The following is a 9597-nucleotide window of genomic DNA, read 5'->3' as shown; positions in this document are numbered from 1 at the left end:
AGGACTACATGCCAGTGATTATTTCCAGGGTTTGGGTTTGGGTTTAGGTCCAAACCACAAGGAAAACAAATCACCAGGCAGGGTGGGCTGACTCAATAACTGGGCATGTTATGGGCCAACCTTCCTCCCCTGGTATCAGTGGCAGGCCTAGCCAGCCTTGGGCACCACCTGTGTTATACATTTAAAGCAGTATCACACCACTTTCATTTAAGAATCCCCTTCAAATGCTTTTCCATGATCACACCCCTCTCATTACATAAAGCTATATCTCACACGTCCCTTAACTATTTACTTGCGCTAGGTAGGCTGTTGGCCTGATCCGGCTGGGCTTTTCTTATGCTATTAGGCTTCCCACTGGAAGGCTTCCTATTTCTTAGCAAGTGTCTAGGGACTGGGACCAACATCAGCACAAATGGCCATGTTGACATAAATGGCTGGGGGAGAATCTCAGTGCTTTTATGATGAGACCTGAAGTTTTTCAACAGCTTTTTTCACCACAGCAGCTCTCATTTTCCCTGTGGGTAACAGAGTGCTTTGAGCTTTTATTTAATGTCGTTTACTGTCACAAACAGCTGTGGGGGGGGGGGAACTTGAATGTGTCTAACAAAATGCAATTTGGTTTGAAGCTTTTGAATGAGAGGTAGATTTAAAAGATAAGCTGCTTCTTTTTACTAAATGGGGTAGAAGTTACTCTAATGCTTTAAAAGTCAGCAACAATGGGATATTTTGTTGTCCTTTTATGGGATTGATGCAAAGCATAATACCAAAATATGGAAAAGGAAATGGTCTTATAGCAATGGCACTACATTGCAGATGAGAAGTTGACATCCCTAGTGGTCCTTATACTAGTCCTTCCATAGTCATCTTGACTTCGTGAATATTTATAGGTTTAATAACTCAGCTGTGTTACAGCAGGAGCACACATAACCTTGCTGTATATAGGATTAGGTAGTAGCTGCTGATGGAGTGATGAAGGGGGAGTGCCACTGCTTTCCTGGCTTCCAAACACAGTTGTTGCTGGAGCTTTCTGGAGGGAGAGTGGTGAGCTGAACAGTGCTCAGTGCAGTACAGTGCACTGGAGCCAATCCATCAGTCTTGCCATTATGCACCTGCACAATACTGAGCTCCCCAAGCCTCAAACCTCACTGCGCTCCAGCAAGTGGAGAGTAGCAAAACCTCACCTTTGCTTCTGTACCAGCCACTACTGGAATTTGGAGCCCCCTGGTCACTTTACATGGCATCCTATGGATCTTGGTTCATAGGACTCGGAATGGGATAGATTACTCTGTTTCCAATCTGTGTCATATTTGCACACATTCATTCATAAATCTGTTTACAGGAATAGCTGCATGAAAATTTACACTTAAGTATGCAATTAAACAGTACATCTTACCTTCAAGGATCCTGTACGTACTGGAAAAATATACTAATTTGTGCACAGCCCAGTCCAAAGTGAAAACAATCTGAATCAGCATTGTTAATGGGAATGGGAATGGGCTTCCATGGTTGCCTTTTCATAAACTCCACCTTTTTGCAATCTTTACTAGGACTTGTAGATACTGACTGGTCTACATCACCAGAGATGGATGGTCACCATTTCTCTATACTTGAAGATTTTAGATCCTGAAAAGAGGTGGGATAGGTAAGTCTGAAGTATACCTGATGCATGGTAGTCAACTCATAGGGGCTGAGGTCCCTTCAGCCCCCCCCAATAAAATATTTGAGGGGCCTGCCCCCCCAAGTTGATGGGCATTGCCATTCAAAAGGTGTGTGTGTGCGCTGTGTCATGGGATCGATTATGTGGGGCAGGGCTTATCTGGCCTCCCCCAAGATATTTTATTCAAGTTGGCACCTCTGAGTCCTGATGCCTGTGTAGGTGACACAGGAGTTGTCTAGGGTTGCTCCAGGATGGGTCTTGTCATTTTAATTTAGACAATTTGAAATCCTCTTGAACAGGAGCATACACATATTAAAAGTAGGTCAGAAAGGAAGCTGCAGAGTCAATCATTTGTTTTTCTAAATTTTACACTCTTTTTCCGCTTCTCGTTAATAAAACCAACTGGGTCAGCCTGTAGTATAATTATTTAGCAATTTTCTAATGAGGAAACACAGAAACTACTGTTAAAGTCAGGGGAAAACAAGGGATAGGCTTCTAACTGAATGAAAACCTATTATTCTTTTTAAGCTCAGCCTATATGAGATGCAGACTGTTCCCTGAGTTTCAGGGTTTCAGGATCAAGACATGATGGTCAGGCAGATGATAAAGCAGCTGTGTATCTTTCTGCTTTGGATGGAGTAAACAGGAGCAGAGCAGAGAACATTGTTTACAGTCGTACCTTGGTTCTCGAATGGAATCCATTCCGGAAGTCCATTCGACTTTTGAAAACCAAGGCGTGGCTTCCGATTGGCTACAGGAGCTTCCTGCACTCAATCAGAAGTTGCGGGTTCCAAAGAACATTTGCAAACTGGAACACTCACTTCTGGGTTTGCAGCGTTCAGGAGCCAAAACGTTCGAGTCGCAAGGCATTCGTCAACCAAAGTATGACTGTATATGAAAAAGCTCAGGATAATTTTCAGAATTCACTCATGCCTAATCTGCTGTTTCTCTGTATAGATGTATTCATTTTCATTATAGCATTAATATAGATAAAAATTGTTTCTGCAGCTCTGTACTGATTTAATTATCTCCTTGTGGTGTTGTTTATACTTTTTATTGTTGTGCCATTTTATTTTCGCTGTTGTAAACTGCCTCATGTTGACTTTGCAGAGAAGGGTGGGACATACATTTTATTATAAATCAATCCCAATTTGTTACTCTGGTCTGCACAGTGAATGATAAAGTGCTTCAGAAATTTCTAGAGATTAATTGTTATGCCACTCTTGTAATGCTACATTGTTTCCTTTGCTTAAGTCTCAAATGTTCTCTCTTTGTTTCTGGGACATCCGTTTCTTTGTCAGATTCTTTCATCTCACTAGTTCCTAACTTCAAAAGGAAGGAAAAGGAAAAACTAGGGGCAGGATTATTTCATAAAGATATAGAAACACATACAGCTATCTTTATTACCGTATGTTGTTGATATGCCATGCTTTTAGCACTGGATCTTCAAAAATAGTTGCTGCAGAATCTAGTCCATAACTATAAATTTAGCTTTTAACCAGCATGTTTACCTCCTGGTGGAGAAGGTCTTCACACATGCAGGGAGAGGCTCAGTGGTAGAGGATTTGCTTTGCATGCAAAACATCCCAGGTTTGATTCCTGTCATCTCTAGGGAGGGCTGGGTGAAAGCCCTTTCTAAAATCCTGGAGAGCCACTGCCAGTCAATGTAGACCAGAGCTTTCCAAACTTTTCAAGTTGGTGACACACTTTTTAGACACGCATCATTTCGTGACACAGTAATTCAGTTTTACTAGCAAGACAGAGGTTAAACTAACTCCTTTCCAGCCCCGGGAGGAGCACAGGGTGACACACCTATACACACTGCAGCTGACACACTAAGATGTCACGACACACAGTTCGGAAAGCTCTGGTGTAGACTAATGGTCTGATTCAGTATAGAGCAGCTTCCTAAATATGTTTAGACACATGGGAGCAATTTTAGCTACTGGAAAGAAATGGAATGGCATGCAGCACCATCTGAGATAATTCCTTCCTGCAATAATACTAGCTTAACAGAGCAATCTTCTACTTGGTGAAGAGGAAAACAAGAAAATTAAAACTGGCATAAGAATAACAAACATTACTCTGGAATGTCTACCTCAGACCACCAACCTATGTTTGGTGAAGTAGCAGCAACACATTAACAGCAAGGGGGTGGGCACTGGGGCTATCAATGGGACTGCCAAATCCTATTACCCCTCTGTGGATGTAACTCCAGTGTAGGAGTGCATCCAAAGAGCTCCCAGAGCCAGCCCTAAAAGCTAGGATTGTCAACCATGTGGGAATGTTTAGGGTAGCAGGAGAGGATATATTGTTTATTAATATCCTTCCTAACTTGTGCTAGCAAGTTCCTTTATGTAGCAGAGTTACAATCCCCCTTTTATATGTACAGCAGATAGCTGGTTGCAGGCTCGTGTAAGCCTCTCACTATTATACAATTCAATCTGTCTCAGAGTGAATTGTAAATTCCCTTGAATCCCTCTTAAAAGAATAAAGAGGTGACAATCTTATTCCAAGTCAATAAAAGAAGTTTACTTACATCAGTTCACAGTTGGATTCCTGAAGCAGACTTGGTTACAAATATGTACATGTGGCTCTACCCCATATGGGCAAATAATCCCAGTGCTTCTGCAAGCTGAGAGCTAGCAGAGCAGTCCTAGCTAGAAGCTGGTCAAATGAAGAAGGAAGTCAAAGAGAGGGATGTGCTATATGACTCGTCCTTTTGTTACCTGGACAGGTTAGGACACACCCACCTTCTATCACATGCAAAAGGAAGGATGCTCCAGCCAGGAGGAACAGGAAGTTTCGACTGGCTGGACCAAACGTTCCCTCACATGTCTTCTCTAGCATTACAAGGAATGTTGTACTTGACTGCCTCTCATAGATCCCACAAACCATCCATTATTTTACTGGTCCAACATGTACAGCTCCATTCTGGCAAGTAATCAGCATCAAGGTTTTACAAAATTCAGAAGCAGCCTGGCAACGATTGTATTGCTGCCAATTTAGTGATGAAGTTAGGAAATTTTAGACCTTAGACATAACAGTTTCATGAGAGTCTTCCTCTTTAGAGTCTTACTTTACTTACTGCAAAAGATGGTAAGCTGGTCCTGTTGTGTTTGGGGGTTCTCCAGCTCATTCTGCTGAGTGGACCCTAGAAGTCCTGCCCTGATGGTCCCTCTGCATTGAGCTCACCAGGTGCTGATTCTGCCTCTGACCTAGCCAGTTGCATTCCAGCCCCAGGCAAGGAAGGCAGTATTTTATATTTTGTTTTGTATTAACTCTGTATTAAGGAATGATGAGAACAAGGTTGAGAGCACAAAAAGTGCACCTGAGGAATCACTACAGCTAACTTAAGCTCAGGTAAAACAGTATTAGAAAGAAGTTAATGTGAGACTTAGGAGATTCAACATACACATATAGCTATGAGCAATTTAGTCTCAGATTCTCTCCAGCTGAACCTGGGAAAACAGAGCAAGAGGAGGGTGGCATCAAGGTTTAATTACAAATGTAATAGAATGAAGTTTTTAACAGCCTCCCTGCAACTTGTATATCAGGCACACTTCACTCTTATTTCCCGGAGTCTCTGATCTCTCTGCCAGGATCTGGATAAACTGTGTAGATTACTAATCAGCACAGCTACAGACAGGGCTGCTGGCACTTTGAAAATTAGGTCACTTAAGTGTTGCTTTAATGTGAGTTTAGATTCACAATTTAAAGGACTCGCCTTTGAAACACTGGGTTCAATTTTGAAGGAGGCATATCTAGGCGCTTCATGAAAATCGCAGCATAGATGTAAGCATAATGTTAACATAGTTGGTTTCCAAAGAACACAGATTGGTCCTGGATCACACATATTTCTGGAAAAAGGCAAGCATTTAGGTTCCAGCAAACAGCAGCACCCGGGGTGTTTCTTTCTGCCAATCTGCCCAGGCACTGGACTGTGTTAGCTGCAAGTGTGTGGAAAGGAACTGGAGCCAAACTACTCTCTGCTGTCAGGTCACTTGATACTTGGTCTCTTTAGAAAAGACATGAGTGAAAATAGCAGAGGGAAATAAAATGGGCAGGGAAGATGAATTTAACAATATGGGGAATGGTGGAAGGGGGAAGCACTGTAAGCAGTGGCCACAAAATAAGAAGAGGCCAGAAAGGGGGGAGGGTTTGGAAATATAGTACATCATATTCACATAGCAAAATGCCTCCCTAAGAGAGCCACCAGAAATGAACAATTACATTTATCATCTAATTTAATCATGCTTTTTTCCTGAGGAGGGATTAATTAATTAATGGGCAGCGATTATTCATGTAATCAGAATATCATATAAACAGAAAGGAAAGTAGTGGTTGTAGAACTGAGAATTCAATGGGCTTTCAAAAATCGTGAAGAGGAGGACATGAGTGATTTGTGATGGAAAAAATTAGCACTATGGAGCATCTCTCTTTATTGTGGTAAATTATTTTTATAAATAAGTAAAGGCACAGAATTTGTAATTGCAAAGAAAGAAAGGAAAATATATAAATGATAAAATAGTATTTCTCTCAAATCCTTGGAGAGAGATCGCAGTTTTTCATACTTTTAGATTTGTAGGGAGCTGAACAAAACCATTTGTATCTTTAGCTGTTGTCTTCATTGTTTCACTTTGTCTTCTAAAACTAACCTGTGGCCCATCAGGTGCTGTTGGACTAAAACTCCTACCATCCCTGGCTATTGGTGGACTCGTAATCTGGGGAACCGGGTTCGCGTCTCCGCTCCTCCACATGCAGCTGCTGGGTGACCTTGGGCCAGTCACACTTCTTTGAAGTCTCTCAGCCCCACTCACCTCACAGAGTGTTCGGGTAGTGATAAAGCGGGATATCAAATCCAAACTCTTCTTCTTCTTCTTCTTCTTCTATTGGCCATGCTGGCTGGGTCTGATGGGAGTTGGAGTCCAGCAATGTCTGGACAGCCACAGGTCCCCCACCCCTATTTGTTACAGAATGAATGGGATCTCTCTGCAGCCAAACATGCCCTGTTAGAAGATCCCAATGCAGCAGTGGCAGCCTTAGTCAACCTATCAGGACTCTGGCTTGATAAGCCCAATGGAAGGCAACTTAGCAGCTGGGTGTAAATGAGGAAAGGGGCAGATAAAAGAAATGGAGGCCAGAAAGGAGGAAAGACATAGGAAAACAGATTGGGCCAAACCAAGAAAAGAAGAGCAACCAGGAGAAGGAGAAGCACTGGCTCTTCCGGCAGGGAGAGGAGGTACTCCATAGGAAGAAGGAACTAATCCCAGTGTGAGACCAAGCAATGGGTGAGTTTCTTGCAGAAGGCACTCCAACTAGGGACGAGCTGTTGGGTTTCTGGAGAGCTTTTGGGCTGGAGCTCATGCCCAACACACATGTAGACATAGGTTGTTACTTGTAAATAAGAAAGAGTATTTATTCAGGCCAATAAATGGTACAGGCTTAGCAGCAGATATAAAGTACAGGAGTCATGATTCAGGAGTTCAGGAATCAGGCAAGATGATCAGAACTGGATGGAAGTGACAAGAATGCCCCAGTCATTTTCATGCTCCACTGCCAAGCTCTTAAATATAAGATGTAATGCACTCACCTGCGAGACTCGTTTGCTTTTAGAGAACAATACACTCTCCTCTGGTGTGGGAGGGTCTGCTCCCATCCTGTGGAGGTGGTTCTAGGCCAGGCATGTCCAAAGTCTGTTTTGAAGGCCTAATGTGGCCCGCTGGTCAGTTTAATCCGACCCTGTAACAGTTAATTTCCTGGGGTAAAATCCTATTGGTCGGCCCTCACGGCTCTTCACTTCATCAAATCTGGCCCTCTCTGAAAAAAGTTTGGGCACCACTGTTCTAGGCAATAGGACTTCTTTCCTAGAGAAACTTAAGGTACTTGGAGGAAGGGGAAAGAACCTGCTTACAATGACTGTAAAAATTTGTCCAGTGAAAAGTATCAATGGTACAGCTATAGAAGACATTGGTGTAATACTTCTGACTATACTGTTGTAGGATGTTCAGTGTAAAGTCCCCTCTTCTTCCCTGGGTGGGGTTTCCCACCATTTCATGGTTTGCCTCAGGAGCCAAAATGCAGACTGACCCTGAAATGTCTGTTCATTGTTCTAGAAATTCAGTCACTGGCATTTTGTGCCATGGACCCAGTGTAGAAACTAGCTATATAAAATAGGAGCACCTGATTTCCGTGTGGTACAAGAATTAAGTATTCACATAAGTGTCATTTGTGTATGTTTATCCTGAAAACATAAGACAATTGTGTTGATTTTATATGAATCTGTAATCAGGGGGAGATAACATGGTAAACTGTACTCAGTAAAATTTCACTGAGCTCAATGTGACTTTATTTGACTGTGATGGTGTATTGTGTTTTGGGTAGAAATGTTAAAAACTGAATGTATTCATGCATCGGAAATCAGAACCTCACCCTACATCTCAGCAATTTAATACATTTCTATAATAAATCATGCTAAGCCCTAATACCACCTTATCTATAACTTTCCCCCAACACCTACTGTCAAAATAAATTGCTACCAATGCTAGGAACTTAAGACTCTCAATCTTTTTTGATTATTAAAGTGCCACAAAAACTTTTGGGGAGCAACTTAGTATGGGTAGGAAGGGTTATTGAAGAACAAAGTTGAGGCATTCTGAGTCTGCAGGTTCCATGCAGGGCTGGTTCTCGGGGGAAGCCCATGGACAAGATGCTCTCAGTGGGTCCCTCTCTATGACTGCACTGACCTCCTCACCATGCATGCCTCTCCTTTCTACTGTATCTCTTTGCAACTTTTGATACGGTTAACCACAGTATTCTTCTGGAGTGTTTCAGGGAGGCAGGGTTGGGGGCACTGCATTCCAGTGGCTCTGATCCTACCCCTAGGAAAGTAGTTTCTGGAAAGTAGTTATGGGAGGCTACTGTTCAATGGACGTGGTTGGCTTTGTGGTCTAAACCACAGAGCCTAGGACTTGCCGATCAGAAGGTCGGCAGTTTGAATCCCAGTGACGAGGTGAGCTCCCGTTGTTCAGTCCCAGCTCCTGCCCACCTAGCAGTTCGAAAGCATGTCAAGTGCAAGTAGATAAATAGGTACCACTCCAGCGGTAAACGGCATTTCCGTGCGTTGCTCTGGTTTGCTAGAAGCGGCTTAGTCATACTGGCCACATGACCTGGAAGCTGTCTGCAGACAAACACCAGCTCCCTCGGCCTATAGAGCAAGATGAGCATGCAACCCCAGAGTCGTCCACGACTGGACCTAACCGTCAGGGGTACCTTTACCTTTACCTTTTACTGTTCAAGACCATGGGAGTTGCCCTGTGCTAAACAATAATAATTACCCAGAGGGGGAGAAAAAGCATGCAGGGGCTACTGCTCCTTCTTCTTACTTCTGCTCACTGCAGGTGAACAGGCAAGAAACAACAATAGGGGCAGGGGCTGAAGAAACTGGCAAATGGACCCCTACTGGGGTGTAGATCTTAGCGGATGCCAATTCCCTAGTGCCATCACTGTATCTAAGAAAAGGGGATCTTACAACCATACCATTGCAATGGATGTTCCTTTGCATCCTTGTACAATGAACGAGCACTGCCTGGTTCCATCTATGTGGTCTACCTTGGAGAACTGGACCAGCTTTGAGTTTGAGATGTTGCATGCAATCAGCACAAGCAGTGACGAAAGAGGTATGCTGATTGGGGGGCGGCGGCAAAGTGTTGAAACTTCATAGAATTTCCTGCTAGTGCTATACAGCCTCAATAATCCCTTCCAGCCTTAAAACTGCTGTCAGCTATAGCAATTTGTGCACATTGACTGATCTGCAACTTGTAGACCTGTTCCCAGCACCTTTGGTTTCTTTCCTCCCACACTGCTTGGCATAGTGATTGATAATGCACACAGATTTTTATGGGAAGCCAAACATTATTGCACATTCCTGTAAGCAAAGT

This window comes from Podarcis gaigeae (assembly GCF_964106915.1).
Source record: "Podarcis gaigeae genome assembly, chromosome: 1".
NCBI classification, from domain to species: Eukaryota; Metazoa; Chordata; class Lepidosauria; order Squamata; family Lacertidae; genus Podarcis; species Podarcis gaigeae.
Note: the sequence above shows the minus strand (reverse complement) of the source record.